Source organism: Saccopteryx leptura, chromosome 6 (assembly GCF_036850995.1).
Source record: "Saccopteryx leptura isolate mSacLep1 chromosome 6, mSacLep1_pri_phased_curated, whole genome shotgun sequence".
Classification (NCBI taxonomy): Eukaryota; Metazoa; Chordata; class Mammalia; order Chiroptera; family Emballonuridae; genus Saccopteryx; species Saccopteryx leptura.
In genome coordinates, this window is record NC_089508.1 from 11,147,500 (window position 1) to 11,169,639 (window position 22,140).

The window sequence follows — 22,140 nt, forward strand, 5'->3', positions numbered from 1 at the left end:
CCATTGGCGTTCTGCAGGCCTGTAAATCTTGCTCCGGGGGCAGACCCTGGTGCCTCAACGAGATGACCGGAGAGGGACCCAGGTGCGTCCCACGCTTCGTCTCAACCTCCGGGAGGAAGGAGGAGGAGGAGGCGGATCCGGGGCGGGCTGGAGAGAACCGGGGCCGGAGGGCGGCGAGGATGCTCCCGAGGACCGCGAGGAAGGAAATGCAGAAGTAACCCTCAGCATGGCTTCCCGGCGTGCTGTGCTCTGTGCCCTCTGCCTCCCCTCTCTGATGGGCTCTCCTGCTGATGAGTAGGATGGGAGGTCCCACTGCCAGGGGCCTGTGAGAAGACTTCAGAAGTTGGAGATAAGAAAGATTTCCATGGATGGCGAAGCGAAGGACCACGGAAAAGGAAAATAAAAGATTGGAGACTGAAGTAACCCAGATGTGCTTGCTCCCTTGCACCCAGGATAGAGACAAGCATGTTAGGAAGCCCCTCTGTTGGGTAACCAAACAAAGCCAATAGAAAAAGAAAACACTGGAAAAGGACATCCTGCATATTAATAGGAAGATACATTTACAAAATCTTCTACAAAGTGGGCAGACATTCTGAGCCAGGACTTGGGAGTCAGAACTAGATTCAAGACTCAGTTCTACCATATACTCATTCTAGGTCCAATCTTTTAATCTCCCTAAGCCTTAAATTCTTCATCTGTAAAATGGGAATAAAACCTGCCCTGTCACCTGACTGGTGGTAGATACAGCATAGACCTGAGATGCTGAGGTCCCAGGTTCAAAACCCCGAAGTCATCGGATTCATCTGGCTTGAGTGCGGGGTCGCCGGCTTCAGCGTGAGATCATTAACATGATCCCATGGTCGCTGGCTTGAGCAAGGAATCACTGGCTTGAGCAAGAAAGAGGTCACTGGCTCTGCTGGAGCCTCCCAGTCAAGGCACATATGAGAGGTAACCAATGAACAACTAAAAGTGAAGCAACTGTCAGTTGATGCTTCTCATCTCTGTCCCTTCCTGTCTCTCTCCCTCTCTTTCTCTCTCTCTCTTAAAAGAAAAAAAAAAAAAAGTAAAAAAAAAAAATCTGCCATCACTTAAAGAGTTATTGGGCAGATCAAATGGTCTAATGGATGTGACCGGCCTTTTAAAATTAAAATACAATTGTCAACCATTATGACCATCTCATTCAAATAATTTAAATAGTTTATGAAAGCTGAGGAACAATGAATGATCAAAGCAAGTTGATTTAGCCCACACCATAGGAGCAGAAATGCAAGGGTTAAGCAATTATTTTAATGCTGACAACTGATGACTAGATCAATGTTTTTTATCTCAACACAAAAGAACAATCGTTTTAGGGGAAAGAATGTTAAATTGTGTAGGTATGTACAAAATATTCAAAATAAATATTTGCCAATTAAAAAATTTTGTGAATATCAAGAAATGTTTCTGCATAGCACAAAAAATATATATTGGCAGTTTTGCCCATTACAGTATACACAGTGGCTAAACCTCATGGCACTGGCAAAATGTTCATAAAGTATTAGTAATCTGACTCTTGAAGATGTATTCACAACTGGCCAATGTCACCTTGCTGCTTGACAGGTTGGTCTGACTAATTACTGACCTTCCTATACCATTGTTCATTCCCAAAAACACATCCCACATAGAAGTTCCATTCTTCAGAGATAAATGATGATGTAAAAAGATAATGTTAAAGAGTTAATTTGGGGTAAAATAAGTTGGAATCATTACGAAAGAAAATATGAATATAATATAAATTCCCAAGATGACAAATACTTCATGTGATTAAAAGAAAACTCAATGATTTATGCAGAAATTTTTAGGAGGCTCGAGGCTTTCATAAAGAAAACAATAACTATTTTTTTTTTCAAAAGTAGTATCTTAGATAACCCAGCAACCAGGTAACAAAGTGTGTGTTAGAAAAGTACTCTTCCTTGACCTGCTTACTAACCTTGCTGTTTGTCATCAATTAAACTTCCCAGTACCTCATTAAGAAAGTATAATGTTGTCAAGGGGTCCAGACTCGGGAATTAGATAGCTTAGGTTTGAATTCCAGCTCTCTTCAGTGTGACCTTGAACGAGTTACTCTCTCTGTCTCAATTTGCTCACTTGTAAAATGCTCGTAATAGCACAGAAACCTCAGAGGTTGTTATCAGGATTAAATGAGTATAAATAAATAATCTAGAACAATCCCTAGCACACTTCGAATGACATATGAGAATCTAAAATAATCCCTGGCACATTTGAGTATTTGCTGCTGCTAGTATTACTGTTCAAGTCACTCAAATGCACCCATTCTATTAAGTTTGGTTCTGTTTCAAAGCCTGAAATCATCCATACAATTTATACCCTAATTATCAGTTTAGGTTTTTACAACTCAATCTTCTAACATGTCCATTGGGCTAATTCATTAACCTGGACCACTTTCTCCATTCCAACACATGACCTAATTTACTACTTCAAAGAAGCAAATGTGAACTCCCTTACCTTTCTTTCTCTTTGTCTCCACCTTTCTGTGTCAATCTTTCTCTTTCTTTTCTCTGTTTGCAGAAGTAGTGCCTATCCTCATTGACAGGTGAAATGCCCTTTTCTTCTTCAAATATGCCCCCACTTATAGATGCTCCCATTAATTGTCTCCTTTTCTTTCCAGCATTTTTGTAAAAATCCTTATATTTCACTCTAAAAGTTTTAAAGTTTTACATTTTACATTTAAGTCTTTATTACAAATTAAATTTATATTTGTGTATACCATGAGGTAGGGTCTATATTTCCCTATAGGTTACATATCATCCTAAACCATTTATTAAATTTTTCCCCAACACTTTCTAATCCCATGCCAACTTTGTCATAAATTACTATTTTATATACAATACATGAGGCTGTTTGCCAATAGTTTTAATAAATCTTACTTTAACAAAAAATTTCTGTAATCCTTTTCCCCTCTGTTTATTTGAAAGCTATGGATTGTTTCTAGTCTTTTACTGATTAATTTTACAGATTTTAAAATAAATTGTTGCCCAATCAGGTGGTGGTGCAGTGGATAAAGTGTCGGATTGGGATGCAGAGGACCCAGGTTGGAAACCCCGAGGTCAGTGGCTTGAGTGTGGGCTCATCCAGCATGAGCGCAGGTTCACCAGCCTGAGCGCGGGGTCACTGGCTTGAGCATGGGATCACAGACATGACCCCATGGTCGCTGGCTTGAGCCCAAGATCACTGGTTTGAGCAAGGGGTCACTTGCTCTGCTGCAGCCCCAGGTCAAGACACATATGAGAAAGTAATCAGTGAACAACTAAGGAGCCACAACAAAGAATTGATGCTTCTCATCTCTCTCCTTTCTTGTCCCTATCTGTTCCTCTCTGTCTCTCTCTGTCACAAAAAATAAAATAATAAAATAAATTGCTTAACTATAAATTTTTCTAACAAATCATTTAGTATTTCTATCCTCCTTGCAATTGGACAGGATTCTCCATTTTGTTATGTTTTTAATATTTTAAAAACTGCTGTAGGAGAAAGAGGAAGAGAAAAAGAGAAATATTGATTCGCTGTTCCACTTATTTATGCATTCATTGGTAGATTCTTGTATATGTCTGACTGGGGATCAAACCCACAGCCTTAGCATATCTAGATAACACTCTGACCAACTGAGCTACCTGGCCAGTGCCCCATTTTGTTATTGCTGTCTTAAGTTTGTTCACCTTTCAAAATAAAACTTACTTGGTCCTGGCCAGTTAGCTCAGTCAGGTAAGAGTGTCCTCCTGAAACAACAAGGTTGAGGGTTCAATCGAGGGCCCAAAGAAACCAATGACTGTATGACTGAGTGGAACAAAAAATTAATCTTTCCTTCCCCTTCCCCTTCCCTTCCTCTCTCTGTCTCTCTCAAAATCAATCGATAAAAGAAAATAAATAAGCTCTGACCTGGGTGGACCATCATTCCAGAGCACAGAGGTTGCCAGTTCAATTCCCCGGTCAGGGCACATACAGGAGCAGCTCAATGTTCCTGTCTCTCTCCCCTGCTCCTCTCAAAAATAAAAATAAAACTTTCTCATTTGATCAATAGTTATGTAAATTTAGCAACATATTTGGTTAGTTTGTGTTCACAATTTCTTTTTCTTTTTTTTTTAACCTTTTAAGATTTTATTCATTTTAGAGAGGAGAGAGAGAAGGGGGGAGCAGCAGGAAGCATCAACTCCCATATGTATCTTGACCTGGCAAGCCAGGGTTTCCAACTGGTGACCTCAGTGTTGCAGGTCATTTTATCTACTGCGCCACCACAGGTCAGGCCACAATTTTTTGTATACCATATCTTCCCTCTAGTTTCACTTTTCTTTCTTTCTGAAGTATATATATCCTTTATTATTTCTTCTATCCTCATATGCTAAAATGCTTCTTTGAATTTATTATTTCATTGTTTCCTGGAATCCTTTATTGATGGAGAAAAGTTTGCTATCACTCCAATTGTCTTTTATTAAATAATCTATTTTTCCCTTTCTAGTAGCACTAAAGACATTATTTTGATCATCAAAAATGAAGTCTAGCCCTGGCCGGTTGGCTCAGCGGTAGAGCGTCGGCCTAGCGTGCGGAGGACCCGGGTTCGATTCCCGGCCAGGGCACACAGGAGAAGCACCCATTTGCTTCTCCACCCCTCCGCCGCGCCTTCCTCTCTGTCTCTCTCTTCCCCTCCCGCAGCCAAGGCTCCATTGGAGCAAAGATGGCCCGGGCGCTGGGGATGGCTCTGTGGCCTCTGCCTCAGGTGCTAGAGTGGCTCTGGTCGCAACATGGCGATGCCCAGGATGGGCAGAGCATCGCCCCCTGGTGGGCAGAGCATCGCCCCTGGTGGGCGTGCTGGGTGGATCCCGGTCGGGCGCATGCGGGAGTCTGTCTGACTGTCTCTCCCTGTTTCCAGCTTCAGAAATATGCAAAAAAAAAAAAAAAAAAAGGAAAAAAAAAAAAATGAAGTCTAACTATGTGAACTGCTTTGGGCAACTTCTAGGGAGACCAAATAGATTGTAAAGTATTTAAATATCAACATGCACTCTACCAACAATTCAGTGCTACATACCTGCAATTAAACTCTCTAACATGATAAATAAATAGACCACAGAAAGAAACACCATGGATAAAGATTACTGTAAATAGTGCCAAATACTGCAAAAATATAAAGACTAAAACTACTAGATTTAGTGACAAAGCCACTGATGACATTGGATAGCAATAGCAATAGTATGATAAAAGTATATAAATTTTCAGTTAGTTGAAAACTAAATGGAAGAGAATGTTGAGAAGGCTATCAAGAACTTGAATGCTTGTGTCACAAAAGGATGGAAGGATTTTGTTTTGTTTTGTTTTGTTTTAAGAATAGAGGCTGAGGCCCCGGCTGGTTGGCTCAGCAGTAGAGTGTTGGACCAGCGTGTGGAAGTCCTGGGTTCAATTCCTGGCCAGAGCACACAGAAGAAGCACCCATCTGCTTCTCCACCCTTCCCCCTCCCCTTTCTATCTTTCTCTTCCCCTCCCACAGCCAAGGCTCCATTGGAGCAAAGTTGGCCCGGGCACTGAGGATGGCTCCATGGCCTCCACCACAGGTGCTAGAATGGCTCCGGCCGCAGTGAAGCAACACCCTAGATGGGCAGAGCATCCACCCTGGTGGGCATGCCAGGTGGATCCCAGTCTGGCACATGCAGGAGTCTGTCTGACTGCCTCCCTGCTTCTAACTTCAGGGGGGAAAAAAAGAATAGAGGCTGAGCATATTTAAACGATGAGATAGAATCAATAAGAGAAATCAAAGTTAGACAACTGCTAGACCTTTGTGTCCCAAAGGACACAAAGGATGCAGGAACCAGAGCACAGGCAAAGGAAATTAGCCCTAGGAGTGTAATTCTCTTTCCACTGCAGTTGGAGGAAAGATGGGTGGGATTCAGTTGCCTTGTCGACAGTGGAGAAATAATTAAAGTTAAGTTTCTCTATGCAGTAGGAGGTAAGGTAAGTCTGTTAAGATTAAGTAGAGGACTACATAAGTCATGATCAGATTTAAAATAGGCATTACCGTGAAAAATAAAGAGAAAAGAATTTTCAAGAAGCATTGCAGGCTTGAAATTGGAGATGAATTTCTAATAGTACTAATAGTGTGATTCTGTGATTCCTCATACAACACTTGCATGAGCCAAAATCAAGAAACTAAGACTGATGCAGGGTTTATATTGGATATTTTGTAGAGCACATGAACAAAAAGATAAATAAAAAGGCAAAGATGTTAAAGGTATTAGCAATAAGACACTTAAGTGAAAGTGAAAAGACTGAATAAGTATAAATGGGAAAAAAGCAGGGTCCTAATGGATGGGAATGGAGTGGAATTTTAAATGATGCCAAGTAAAGGTGTAGTGGAAACAATGGAGAAATAAAGCTAAGAGGAGTGAAGACTGACATCATGTATATGACATTAGAGAAGTGATTTTCCCTACTGATGGGCTACCCAACTATCATAGGCATGTATATGTTTATGCATATGTGCATAAATTATAAACAGCATGCATTTAAAATAGTACTTGATTTATAGCTTAATTCTTACTACCTTCAGGTTGCTATTAAAAATTCAAAGTGTCCTACTTGCATGATAAGCCATAAAATTTTTCAATGACGACATATTGATTTGAATAAAGAAAAAAGTTAAAAATCACTGATCTAGGTCAACCTATTCATTTTACAGAAAAGGAAACAGATTTCCAGAAATTAAGTGATTTACCCAAATTCTGCAACTTGCCATAGCAACAGAACTTCAAAAATAAATGGAACTTTACAAAAAATGTTTTCCCTGTATTGAAAAAATAACTCATTTCTGGTCCTTCTGAAAAGAAATATTTCATAATTATCAAGCTTTCTTATAAAATTTTAAGAACATTTGCCACAAGTATTGTATTTATCATGTACAAATTACTCATTCATCATGCTTATAAATATATTACATATGATTTATAATTCCTTGCCTAAAGACTTGAATTTATAATTTCTGTCAATTTCATTACCAAAGTTATGAAGGAAAAATTGATATGCTGAGTCAATATAAGTGCTACATTTTATTTAATTATTCCATTTATTCTGCAGTCTTCCCAAACAGAGCACTACAGATACTACCAGAAAAGATGGAAACTGACAACTGAGGTCAACCCTGTTTGTTTTACCAGCAGTTTTAACCAGTCAGTATATTTTTTAAAAAGAGAGAGAGAGAGAGCTCAGAATATGTGCACTGAGAAAGGACTGACAATATAGGGGTGGGCAAAGTAGGTTTACACTTGTTCATATGGAAAGTAATACAATAATAAGTAATACAAGAATAAATTCTGTTTTGCAAACTCACAACTGTAAACCTACTTTTGCCCACACCTGTTTTTTTTGTTTGTTTGTTTTGTTTTTTTTTTTTCCATTTTTCCGAAGCTGGAAACAGGGAAGCAGTCAGACAGACTCCCGCATGCGCCCGACCGGGATCCACCCGGCATGCGCACCAGGGGGCGATGCTTTGCCCCTCTGGGGCGTTGCTCTGTTGCGTCCAGAGCCATTCTAGCGCCTGAGGCAGAGGCCACAGAGCCATCCCCAGCGCCGGGGCCATCTTTGCTCCAATGGAGTCTCGCTGTGGGAGGGGAAGAGAGAGACAGAGAGGAAGGAGAGGGGGAGGGGTGGAGAAGCAAATGGGTGCTTCTCCTGTGTGCCCTGGCCGGGAATCGAACCCGGGAGCCAGGCCGATGCTCTACCACTGAGCCAACTGGCCAGGGCCGCCCACACCTGTTGATAAGGGAAAAATGAGGAACTACATGTAACCATATTCCCATCTACACAATATATAATAGATATACATATATTCACTAAGTACTTGTTCATATGAAGAAGCAATTTCAATGCACTGATCAAAAAGTAAATATCTTAATTTATCCAATATGCTACACCTAAGAATTTTAAAAATTAACATATCGCCCTGGTCAGCTGACTCAGTGGTAGAGCGTCGGCCCCATGTGTGGATGTCCTGGGTTCGATTCCTGGTCAGGGCTTATCCCCCTTCCCCCTTTTTCTTTTCTCTTCTCCTCCCATAGCCATGGCTCCACTGGTTCAAGAGCATCGGCTCCAGGTGCTGAGGATAGCTCCTTGGAGCCTACCCTTCAGGAGCTAAAAATAGCTGGGTTGCCAGCATGGCCCCAGATTGGCAGGGCATTGGCCTCACATGGGATTGCCAGGTGGATCCTGGTTGGGGCGCATGCTGGAGTCTGTCTTTCTATCTCTCCTCCTCTCTCTTGGGGGAAAAAAAAAAAGAAAGAATTAACATACCTTACCTTACCCTTCCGCAAGGAATTTTAAGTTTCGTTGTGTAGATGAGACAGACAGGCAGTATATCTACATGCTAATGAGTTAACCGTTTATCAGATACCAGAATTTCATATCTACTTGGATGTTGGCCAATAATACTTATCTGGGAAATGGATAGTAAAAGCTCTAATTTACCAGTGACACCATCATCAATATATTTTATTATCTCCTCTTTCAGTTTCCCTCAGTCAGTTTTACCAAGAAAATCATTAGTTTATCATCAATCTCATTTTTAAACTAAGAGGGGCACAACCTTCATTTATTCCCCAAAGTAAAACTCACTTTTTTTTTTTAACTATTCCACAAAAATGGGATGGTTTTTCCACACTTGATTCTTCCCAAAATATATCCTGCAAATTCTTAGAATTTCACACTAAGACTTCCCAAATTTTTTCACAAGAGCAGGACCTCCTCTAAGAATAATATTTGATCCTCATTATTTACAGATCCTATATTTGCAAAATCTACTACTCCCTAAAATTGATTTGCAATCCCCAAATCAACACAATGCTTCTACATCATTCAAAGACATACATACAGTGGGGTAAACTTTGGATCACCCAATGGTGAATGGTGAATATTGTGACCAACAGCTCATAGGAACCTAGCCCTGCATTTCCCTTAGGAGCAATGATTTAGTACTCATTAATTCAGTGTTCACAGTGACTTTATGGAACATAACTAATCCAAGTAACAAGAATCAACTGTACTTTCAATATGACACTTTTATGCATATAAAATTAAATAACAAGACTGGGCAACCAGAGCTCATTCACCAAAATGAGCTACTATTTCCCAACACATAACATTATTACATGAGAATACTCAAGAATAAGGGTGCAAAATAAATGAATCAGAAAATTAAGTTCTAAAGTTCTATGGAAGAGACTTCTACAGCTCAACACTCTTCCCCAGACAGGGCTAAGGTAGACCAGTATTTTATCATTAGCTGGAGCACATAGAGGGAGGCATAGGGAATTTAAGCAGAGTCATCCAAGTCAGAGAAGAAAAAAGTTTAAAATTGGCAACATGAGCATTGTCTTGATGGAATCAGAATATAGAATCTGCGTCCTGATGGGCGACAGTTCTTTAAAGCAGTGGTCCCCAACCTTTTTTGGGCCACGGACCGGTTTAATGTCAGAAAATATTTTCACGGACCGGCCTTTAGGGTGGGACGGATAAATGCACAAAATAAAATTATGCGACCGGCGTAAAAACTGTGGTATTTTTAAATATAATTGTTGAACTTACAGACAAGTGTCAAGAGTGAGTTTTAGACGGATGTAACAAAGGGAATCTGGTCATTTTTAAAAAATAAAACATCGTTCAGACTTAAATATAAATAAAACAGAAATAACGTAAGTTATTTATTCTTTCTCTGTGGACCGGTACCAAATGGCCCACGGACCATACTGGTCCGTGGCCCAGGGGTTGGGGACCACTGCTTTAAAGCACGTAAGGGCAGGTTTACCAGCAGTGAACAGAGAGGTGAATCTTAACAAACTAATTTGATTTTAATTAGCCACTGTACTCATACCTTTAAATTGTGAAGTATCGCAAACTCTTTTCATCATTTCCTTCTGAAAAATTATTTCACCCAATTGTGATCATTTTGTGTCACCTTGACTAGGCCACAGTATTCAGATATTTGGCCAAATGCTCTTCTAAATGTTTCTGTAAAGGTATTTTTTTGGATAGGATTAATATTTAAATCAATGAAATTTGAGTAATGCAGATTACCTTCTATAATGTGGGCATGCAACATCCAATCAATCAAAAGCCTTAAGAAAAATATTGGCCCTGGCCAGTTGGCTCAGTGGATACAGTGTTGGACTGGCATATGAACATCCAATCAGGGTACACAAGAGAAGTGACCATCTGCTTCTCTCTCCCTCCCACTATCCCTTGTCTCCCTCCTTCCCTCCAGCAGCCGGTGTCTAGATTGGTTCAACCTTTGCCTCAATCACTGAGGATAGTATGGTAGAGTTGGTCCAAGCATCAGCCTCAGGTGCTAAAAATAGCGTGGTTGATTTGAGCATCCATCTCAAATAGGGGTTGCCAGGTGGATCCCAGTCAGGGCACATGCAGGAGTCTGTCCTACTATCTCCCCTAGGATGGATGAAAGGAAAGAAGAAAGGGAGGGAGGGAGGGAAAGGAAAAGACTGACTTCCCTTGAGAGAGTTAAATTCTGCCAAGAGACTGACTTCTGACTCAAACTGCAATTCTTTCTGAGTCTCCAGACCACTGGTCTACACCACAGATTTTGGACTTACCAGTCTTCACAATTATGGGCCAATTCCTTAAAATCAATCAATCAACCTCCCTTCCTTCTCTATATACACAAACACACACACCTGCACACACAAAACACATCCAGAGACACACACAAGTGTACTATATTGGTTCAGTTTCTCTGGAGAATCCTAATATACCAATAGAAATTTTGAAATAGAAATATAAGAGTATTAAAGTAATTAGAATGCAAATCCTTCAAGCCCAACAGAAGTAGGGATCTATTTTTGGTTTTCTGACCTCTCACAACACCTAGCACATCACAAGAATGCAGTACCTGTTGAATGAGTATTACCAAACATATATGCCCTTACCAATAATTTCTATTTATTGATTATTCTGTTTCAGGCACTATGCTGGGAGGTGTTTTACCTTTGTTCAATGCTTAACTCCCCCAGAACATCCCTTCAAGACAGCGATTTTAAATTCCCATTACAGAAAAAAGGAAAGCAAGGCTCAGAGTTGAACTAGGCGGTCCGTAGTCACACCATAATTGGAATAGTGAGCCAAAATTCAAACAAAGATGTATACGGTTCTTCAAACCGGAAAGACAACTTAGGGACAATAGTAAAAATTTAGGAAAGGTATAAATAAAGTATACAGGTACTCAGTCACTAGATCCTGAAACTGAATTTAAAAAAGCAAATTTAAGACAAATTGATTAAAAGTTAATATATTTTTTTCACAATGCAAAGGGAAGTCTGGATCTCATTACTCTAAGCAGCAATACCAACAGAAAGTACAAATAGTGGGAAGAATCGTTAGCTAAACTTATAGTACCTTACTGCTTGCTACATGTCTAATCTTTTTAATGCTGATGTCACCGGGTACGTTCATTCACTCCAGCTTAGTAATTCTGACCTTTCATAGCCATTCTCATCGTTGTATTTTCCATCAGTTTTCACGATGTTTAGAAAACTGGGATTACATATAATACCAAGCCTGAATAACTGTTTCCATTTTATTTAACATTTTTAAATGACCATACAGCTCAACTTCACATAATGCACAGTACTAAAAAAGTGCAAAATATTTACAGCAAATATATGGTCAGGAAACTGAATACCCACAATGGTTGCAACATCAACCCAACTTAGTCATTTAAAGAAGGTGCAGCTCTTCTGAAATTTTGTTGGATGTTGACAGCTGCTGTACATCTTCTATCTACTGTCTTCTGAACTGGTCCAGACGGCTCAGCACATACGCACACGGTGTTAAGAAAGTTGTAAAAAACACCATGATTCCAACAGCCACATCCTGCAGGAGAAAATGCAAAGCGCTGTGAATGAAGACGGCTTCCTCAACCGTCACTCGCTGCCTAACGGACACCGCTCCCGTTTCGGGAATCCCGCCGTTTTCCTAGCAACCGGGGTCTGGTCAAAACCAAAAAGCGGGGTTTCCATTCCTTAATGATCTAACTTGAACTTTTGAGAAATGTTCACTTTTGTTCTAACGGTTCTCCACTTCCACCTTTGAACTCGGGCACCTAGATGCTGGCCAGGCTTCCTGGCCTCTTAGAGAAAACGAAGAGGGCGCTCGAAAGTGGCAGGTGCTCCACGGGGCGACGACGGCTCTGCCCGCGATCGAGGCGCCCACGGGGCCCGGAGGCCGCGCTCTCGGGGTGCTGGCTTCCCGCCCCTCCGGCGCTGCCCAGACGCGCTCACCGCGACCGCGACCCCGGCCCCCAGCGGCCTCCAGCCGCTGCCACAGCAGCCCCGCCGCGGAGCCGCCAACGCGCGCCGCGGTCCGGGTCCGGGTCCGGGTCCAGGTCCTCCCCACCCGTCGGGGCACGCCGAACCTCGGCCCCGCGCGGTCGCCCGCCGGGCCCCGCCAGCGCCGCCCCGGAGGCCGGGCTCCCACGCACCATAGCCGATGCCGGCTGCTGGCGGCGACCCGGCTCCGAGTGGACAAGGAGGCGGCCGGGAGCGGTCGCGCGGCGGCGAAGCAAGCCCAGAACGGGCGGGCGCGGCATGACGCGTCGGGGCGGCGAGGCGAGGCGAGGCGGGGCGGGGCGGGGCGCAGCGAGGAGAAGCGGGGCGGCGTCGACGGGACCGCACGCGCCGGGCGAGGTTCGGCGGACGGCGCGACCTCTCGAGCTGGGCAGGCAGTGGGTTTGCGCAGGCGCTTCGGGCCACCGGGGGCCCCGCCCACCGCCCACCCCGCCCTTTCTCCCCTTCCGTCTCCTGCTCAGCGGGGTAGTCACCCACATTCTCTCCTGTACTTCGTGCTCCTCCCTTAGCATCTGTCCTCATAACCCTCAAAACCTGTACCCCTAGGTTAGACCTCCTACCCCTCCCAAACTTCCCAGCCCCCCAACCCCAGAGAGAGCAGCTCTTGGTTTTCTGATGGCGAAGGGCTCAGCACCTCTACACATAATTTCTCTTTATCTTTCTTCCCTCCCCACCTAACCTCTCAACATGCCATTACTTCTCACTGGCAGTTTATTACCTTTATATTCTGTTTTAGAGTGTTAATTAGATCCTCCAAACATTGACTATAAATTCATTCCCAACATTGAAAGCCAGGAACAAGCCCTGGCTAGGTAGCTCAGTTGGTAGAGCATCCTTTGGATACGCCAGGGATGCAGTTTGATTCCAGATCAGGCCACATTCAAGAATCAACCAATGAATGCATAAATAGGTGGAACAACAAGTTAATGTCTCTCTCTCTCTCTCTCTCTCTCTCTCTCCCCCTTCTCCAAAGTCAGTAGTTAAAAAAAAAAAAAAAAAAAAAAAAAAAGCAAAAATGCAGAGGTAGCTGCTTTTGTTTAAAAAATAAAGAAAAGAAAAAAGAAAACCAAGAACAAGAATCCACTGATAATATATATAAAAGATAATCATGGCAGGATCAAAGAGACTATTTAGACCTAGCAGAAAAGTTGATATCACAAACCTGTAACTGTTGGAAGGTAAATGGAATATATTGTGGTTTTTAAATGTAATACTATAATAAACCTTTATCTACTCTCTAAAACAATCTTCACACTATTTTTTAGGCCTTTTGTACAACTAGCATTCTTGGATTTCCTTTGATTGCCCTATTTCTGCAACCTAATATATTCCTCTTTCTTAGGCTCCTATTCTGTTTTGATGTAGTACATCCTTAAGCAGTTCTTTCAGGAATGGTCTCTGGGTGATAAATTTCCTCAGTCCTTGCAAGGCAAAAAAAATTCTTATTTTGCTCCCCACTTAAATGCTAATTTTGCTGGCTATAGAACTCTAAGCTTATAATCACTGTCCCTTAAGAATTTGACAAGCAGTATTCCTTTGTGTTCTGGTAGCTAGTGAAACTTTTAAGTGTGATACTAATATAATTCTCAACCTTTCATGTAGCCTTTATTTTTTTTATTTATTGATTGATTTTAGAGAGAAGAAAGTGTGGGGGGAGAAACATTGATTTGTTCTTCCACTTATTTACATTTCATTATGCTATATGTCCAGGGTTATATATATTTTTTTTTCTTTTTGGAATCTTTTAGGAATTTCTGTTTGTCTTTGGACTTGTGAAGTTGATTCAATATATGGCTAGATATGGGTCTTTCTTCATTCAGATGGGTTAGTGGGTGAGACTTTGCAACTTAAAGATTTGGATCATTCTTTTAGCTCTGGAGGGTCTATTATTTATTTCCTTCATTCTAGTTTCTCAATTCCCAGTCTGAAACCGCTAATAGATGGATATTGGCCCTTTTTGGTGGATCATCTATGTGTTTCAAGTTTTCTCTTTTTGTCCCCTTGTTCTACATGCTGAAGATTCCCTTGACTTTTTCCTCTAGCCCCTCTATTGAGTTCTTCATTTAGAATTCTATTTCTAACACTTATTTGGGGGGGGGGTTAAGAGTTACCTATTCATATTTTATAGATGCATTGTCACCTCATATTTTTCCAAAAATATTACTTTGAACTCTTTTTAAAAGTTCTCTTCTGGCCCTGGCCGGTTGGCTCAGCGGTAGAGCGTCGGCCTAGCGTGCGGAGGACCCGGGTTCGATTCCCGGCCAGGGCACACAGGAGAAGCGCCCATTTGCTTCTCCACCCCTCCGCCGCGCTTTCCTCTCTGTCTCTCTCTTCCCCTCCCGCAGCCAAGGCTCCACTGGAGCAAAGATGGCCCGGGCGCTGGGGATGGCTCCTTGGTCTCTGCCCGGGGCGCTGGAGTGGCTCTGGTCTTGGCGGAGCGTCGCCCCCTGGTGGGCGTGCCGGCTGGGTGGATCCCGGTCGGGCGCATGCGGGAGTCTGTCTGGCTGTCTCTCCCCGTTTCCAGCTTCAGGAAAAAAACAAACAAACAAAAAAAAAAACAAAGAAAGACCTTCTCCTCTCTCTCTCTCTTTTTCTCTCTCTCTCTAACACACACACTTGTCAGTTTGTTCAGGGGTTCCCTAAGCAGCCATGCTACCTGGACCAGAAGCCACACAGTCTTCCAAGTAGAGACTCTGAGTGCCCCCTGAGTACAACAAAGCAGCACCCGGACTGGACTAAGCTTTGATATGGATTGAATCATGGCACAAAATGTCTTGGTTTAATGAAGACAAAGCTGGACTTTTTCCTTGGCAGGAAGGGCAGAGATGAGAAACTGAGAACCCGTGGACAGCCTTCCATTTCCACCCCCAATAGATCTTACTGTGAAAGCCTTATCCCTTTCATGTGTGAGTCCTGTAGAATGCCTTCTCTGTGACTCTGTAAAAGGACACCATTTCTGCCAGGAACGTCCTCAGCTTCTAAAGTCTTCTAGCGGGGCTAATGCTCAAATTAACAGAGACAAATTAACAAAAGGAAATCAAACTTTAATACATTGGGAATTTAATATATATGCATAAAAATTCCAAAGATAGTAAGGCGACATTGGGAATATAAGAGAAAGGTGTGGGTTGGGGTGTTAGATTGTAGAAGTGAGAATGGGGAATTTACGGGTAGTTAAAGAAGAGCAGAAATATGAGGCAGAAAAATTCTTGCTAGGCAACTCAAACAGTGGGTATCTAGCTAACAAGCCCCTGCCTGAAGCTCTCCTATTTACCATACTTAATTCAAATTAGGCTCAGACTGACATCTTAAGATTTCTCTCTGAAGTAGGCTTTTTGTCTGAATCTCATGGGCAGGTAAGAGGAGAGAAAGGTCAAAGTTTCTTTCTGAATCTTGTCTCTTAATAAACCAATTAAAATCAATATCCCAAAAAGGCAGTTTCAACAAGGTTTCCTCAAGCTAAAAAACCCTTTGCCGTCAATGTCATGGTTGAGACCAGCAGGCTGGAACTGAGACTCTTTAATGCAATGAATGGTCTAATGTGGGAGCCATGTTTTTTTTCTACCTGTGTTTTTCCAAGGGTGAAGTTAGTAATGAAGCGAAGCTACTGAAAGAAACAGAGAGAAATGACAAAAGGAACATCCTGACCATGTTCAAATCCCTGGCTCTCACCATTCCTGAAATTCTGTCCTTGCGTTCTGAGCCACTGTTTATTTTCTTTATGATAAATCCCAGTTTGGACTGAAACTAGTGGAGCTGGATTCCTATCACTTGCAGCAACCAAAAGAATCTCAGTGAAGGGTATATTAATTATCTTTTTTTATTTAGGTTTCCCGCACTTTTTATTTATTTATCTATCTATTTATTTATTTAATCGTTTTAGAGAGTAAGTAGCGAGAGAGGGAGGGGGAGAGAGAGAGAGAGAAGGGGGGAGCAGGAAGCATCAACTCCCATATGTGCCTTGACCAGGCAAGCCCAGGGTTTTGAACCAGCGACCTCAACGTTCCAGGTCGACACTTTACCCATTGCGCCACCACAAGTCAGGTTAAAGTAAAAATAAAACTTAACAAAAAACTGCTGAAATAAGCTAAGAAAGAGCTCAGTAAAAAACAAAGCCAGCTGGACTAATCCTAATTCAGAAAAAAATATTGACTGGAGGACAGCTCATGTGAGAATCAAGCATTTTAGGCCTTTCTCTATGACAAAAATCTTTAAATTTCTTTATTGATTTTTTTTTTTTTTTTAGGGAGAGAAGAAGGGAGAGAGAGAAAGAAACACTGATTTATTGTTCCACTTTCTTATACATTCATCAGTTGCTTCTTATATGTGCCTTGTCTGGGGATCGAACCTGCAATCTTGGCATATCGGGACAACCAACTGAGCTACCAGCCAGGGCTAAATTACTTTGAGTCTTTGACAGTGTCAGTAAATCTGGCTTCAAATTCAGCCACAACACAATTAAGCTCCTGGCTGCCCAACCCTACCCTAGGAGGTGGCACTTTTAGCTTCTCAAATTAAGATACAACCTTCTTCAAGTCACACAAGACGAGCATTGTTAATTCAATCCTCTACTATTTTCAGTAAAGGGCTTAGCAGGCCTGCCTTTAATACATTCCCAGTGATCTACAATGCAGGACCTTCCTGCTGCCGTTAGGTAAAAGGAAATAATTAGAGCTACAGCCTAGAGATCAAGTTTTCTGAGCTCTATGTACACAATGAAAAAGAAAAGTACACTTGCCTACTTAGTTTTTTAAATGTGGTTTTTATAAATGTTCATGTTCTAAATAACCAGTGTTAGAGTTCTAGACAATTATGTAATATATTAAGACTATATTATCCCAAGCTCAAATATCTTGAATTCTCTCCTTTCTAGAAACACACATCTAATTGCTATTCAAGGACCTAAGGTCTTTGAGGAAAGCAGTGCCTCTCTAGGTCTATTTGTGGCTATCTTTACAATTGCAGGAACTCAAAGATAGAAATTCAGATAAACAAGAGCAGAAGGCTTGCCAAGGTGGGAAAAACATTCAGAGTTATGCAACTGGTAACATCAGTAGCACACTTTTCAATTGAAAGCACAATGATAATATAAGATCCAACAAAAGCTGCCATCTATTATTACAAAGAATCCTGAGAAAGAATTCTCTTTAGGCAGTTCAAAATATAATCTTGGGCCTGACCAGGCAGTGGAGCAGTGGTGCAGTGGCGCAGTGGTGCAGAGCATCAGACTAGGATGCAGAGGACCCAGGTTTGAAGCCCTGAAGTCACCGGCTCCAGCATGGGCTCACCAGCTTGAGTGCAAGGTCGCTGGCTTGAGCGTGAGATCATAGACATGACCCCATGGTCGCTGGATTTGAGCCCAAAGGTCGCTGGCTTGAAGCCCAAGGTCATTGGCTTGAGCCCAAGGTTGCTGGCTCAAGCCACATCAAGGCACATATAAGAAAGCAGTCAATGAACAACTAAGGTGCCACAATGAAGAATTGATGCTTCTCATCTTTCTCCCTTCCTGTCTGTCTGTCCCTCTCTCTGTCTCTGTCACACACACACATACACACACACACAACAAACAGAGAACCCATTATCTTGGCGTTCCAAGTTCACTCTTGTGCAAAATTTTCCCTAAGTTGATTTCTTTTAATAAAAAAATCATGTCATTTAAAGCAAAAACACTATTGATTTAGTGGGGGATAAAAAAGTTTTTTCTGGCCCTGGCCAGTTGGCTCAGTGGTAGAGCATCGGCCTAGCGTGCAGGAGTCCTGGGTTCGATTCCTGGCAAGGGCACAAAGGAGAAGCACCCATCTGCTTCTCCACCTCTCCCCCTCTCCTTCCTCTCTGTTTCTCTCTTCCCCTCCCGCAGCCAAGGCTCCATTGGAGCAAAGTTGGCCCCGGGCGCTGAGGATGGCTCTGTGGCCTCTGCCTCAGGTGCTAGAATGACTCTGGTTGCAAAAGAGTGATGCCCCAGATGGGCAGAGCATCGCCCCCTGGTGGGCATGCCGCGTGGATCCCGGTCGGGGGCATGCGGGAGTCTTTTTTTTTTTTTTTTTGCATTTTTCTGAAGCTGGAAACAGGGAGAGACAGACAGACTCCCGCATGCGCCCGACCGGGATCCACCCGGCACGCCCACCAGGGGGCGATGCTCTGCCCACCAGGGGGCGATGCTCTGCCCATCCTGGGCGTCGCCATGTTGCGACCAGAGCCACTCTAGCGCCTGAGGCAGAGGTCACAGAGCCATCCCCAGCGCCCGGGCCATCTTTGTTCCAATGGAGCCCCTGCTGCCGGAAGGGAAGAGAGAGACAGAGAGGAAGGCGCGGCGAGGAGTGGAGAAGCAAATGGGCGGAGAAGCAAATGGGCGCTTCTCCTGTGTGCCCTGGCCGGGAATCGAAGCATGCGGGAGTCTTGTCTGACTGCCTCCCCGTTTCCAACTTCAGAAAAACACACAAAAAAACAAACAAACAAAAAAGTTTTTTCTTCCTGCCTTCTTAATTCTCCTGTCTGGGCTATAACCAAACAAATAAAGACAGATTGACAGGAGAACATCTAAGCTTAATACTACATGTGTATGGGGAATTACACCCACAGGATAAATCCATGAAAAGTCCCAAGACAGTGAAGCAACATTGGGGATATAAGACATTTTGGACAAAAAAGAAAAGAGGATTGTTGTAAAGGGGTTAGATTTCAGAAGTGAGAATAGGCAATTTACAGGTAGTTGAGGAAGAGGTCAACACGCGGGCAGGAAAACCCTTGCTAGGTGGCTCAGAAACAAAGGAACACTGGGGGTATCTAGCTAACAGGCTCCTGCCTGAAGCCTTCTTGTTTGCCAGACTTAATGCAAACAAGGCAAAAGCAGCATCAAGATTTCCTTTTCGACACAGGTTTCTCTGTCTGAATCTCTTGGGCAGGAAAGGGGTGAGGACCCATGAATTTCTGTTATGCGGGAATAAAAAGAGATTGGCAAAAAGATCAAAGGTCAGACCTCAGCACCGTCATATGCTAGCTGCAGAGGCTCAGGTGAATAATGTATAATAATATTTCTCTTCAAATGATGATATGGAGATTGAAGGAGATAGTATATGTATCAGTTAAGATTACTTGGATGAATGTTAAGGAAAACCTGATGATAAGTGAAATTGATTGGTTCACATAATTGGAAAGGCCAGAGGTAATTTCAGGTGAAGCTTAATTAGGCATTGATTTAAAATGTCCTGAAATGTTCTGAATTAAATTACAGTGGCCAGTAAGTGAGAGAAAGAGACAGGTCTGTTAGTCTGTTAAGAGATGCTGACTAACTAACAAAAGACTTCTCACGTTCTTGTTGTGCCTGTTGGAATTGCAGATTAATTTCCAGGTGGTTATTTCTGCAGATTACTCTAGCCAGGCAGCCTGTCTAACTCCATCAGTCGCCACTTGCGTAGCTGTGAGATTTCCAGACTGCTGCCCCATCCAGTCCACAGGAGTGGACATGTCTTGAGGCAGACTGCTACCCCAGAGCTGGCTCTGCTTCCCGTTCCTTTTTGCCTATAGCTCAAACAAATTCTTTGGAGACTATCTCTTTCCTCCCCCTTTCCCCTACTTAATGTATAAAAATACTTGCAAACCTTCAGGATGATAGATATGCTGGCTGTCTTTTCTTTTCTACCTAGCCATGTTACTGGTGGTTTAAATGTATGCCTGAAGACAAGTCTTCCTTTTGGCTGGCATTTTTGGTTCAGTAAACCTTACTTATAAAACAACTTTCAACTGTGGAAGTTAAATTATTCGTGCTTAACAGTGTCTCAAAGGATGTCACCACGGACACTGTTTTTCTTAGGATACAAGTTAGCTGTACCCTAAGGTAGGCTCTTGTAATGCAGGAAGCCAGACCCAGAAAATGAATATGGAGGACCAGATGGAGTAGACATAGCCTTTATTACTTACATAGGCTGCACCGATGGCAGCAGGTTGGTGAAAGCTCTGCACCCTGTTGAGGGGGCTGTGGTTTTTACAGCTAAGCCCTGGGAAATCACTCAAGTGAAACTCTTTGTGGACAAGCAAGCAGGCATGCAGGCAAGCAGGAGGCAGTGGGGAAGTGAACATGCCGTTCTGTGCCGTTTTTCCTTGACAATATCTGGTGCTCAGTCCCATCGTCCTTACTAAAACCTCAGCTGCAGCCTTACTACTCTCTCTTTCATAGCTTGTGGCCAGGATTCATGATCACAGAGCCAGGGACGAGGGAGCGCAAAGGGACATGTCCAGTATCAAACCTACAGCTCCCTCAGGTAGCAAAACCGTTGCCAAGAGCTCCTGGGGCTACATTGTTTTTCACTCATATTCAATAGAAAAGGAGGAGACTCTTCCAGCATTTCTGTACAAGGATAGATTTTCTTTTCCAGAAGTCCTAGCAAACGTTTCACCACAACTATCAGCTCAGGACAGGGTTACATTTCCTCCCCTGAACCCATTAAAGCCAGGGGAGTGGCATTTGCTGAAATTTTTAACAAAGTCAGAAAACCAGATATAAGACATAGGATCAATCCCACTCAAACCACTTGATTGAGAAACATGAGGAACTGTGAGGAAGAACAAAGGTGGAAATGGATGAGGGACGGCAACAATATCTGAGAATGTGAAGTAGGATGTTAAATTGAGGTAAATTTCATATCTAGGTTTCAAAGGATTAAGGATTGGCTAGTACCCTTGCCAACTGATGTCCAGAATGTTCCATAGGATCGTGTGTGTGTGTGTGTGTGTGTGTGTGTGTGTGTGTGTGACAGAGACGGACAGATAGGGACAGACAGGCAGGAAGAGAGAGAGATGAGAAGCATCAGTTCTTCACTGCATAGTTGTTGATTGATTGCTTTCTCCTATGTGCCTTGACTGGGGAGGGGGGGATACAGCAGAGTGAGTGACCCCTTGCTCAAACCAGCGACCTTGGACTCAAGCCAGTGACCATGGGGTCATGTCTATGATCCCACACTCAAGCCAGCGACCCCGTGCTCAAGTTGGTTAGCCCACACTGAAGCTGGTAACCTCGGGGTTTTGAACCTGGGTCCTCTGCATTCCCAGTTTGATGCTCTATCCACTGCGCCACTGTCTGATCAGGCTCCATAGCATCTTAAATACATGATATTGTATCACCGTTACTCATCCTTGTTTTTCTTTTCTTTTTTAAAGTTTTTAGTTTATTGATTTGAGAGAAACACTGATTTGTTGTTTCATTTATTTATGCATTCACTGGTTGATTACTGACTGGGGCTTGAACCCACAACGTTAGCCTAGTGGGAAAATGCTCTAACCAACAGAGCTGCACAGCCATGGCCCATCCTTGCTTTTCTATATTGTTTAGGGATTATATATCTATAAATCAAATGGTTTAACTTTGTTTATTTTTATTATAGAATTTAAGATGCTATTATTTGATATCTCACTAAGAAAAAAATATTTATTAACTAAATCATGACCCAGTGCTAAGAGGTCATCAATTGAAACAGACAGGCCCTGGGAGGTTGGCTCTGTGCATAGACTGTTGCTCTGGCATGCGGACATCCTAGGTTCAATCCCAGACCAGAGCACACATGAGAAGTGACCATCTCTTTTCCCCTCCCTCTCTCCCTTCTTTTCCCCTCCCTCTCCCCCTTCTCTCTCTCTCTATTCCTTTTTTGCAGCCAGTGGCTTGTGTCAGCCCCGGGCACTAAAGATAGCTTGGATGGTCTGAGCATCAGCCTCAGGTGCTATGGATAGCTCAGTTGATTTGAGTGTGTGCCCCAGATGGGGG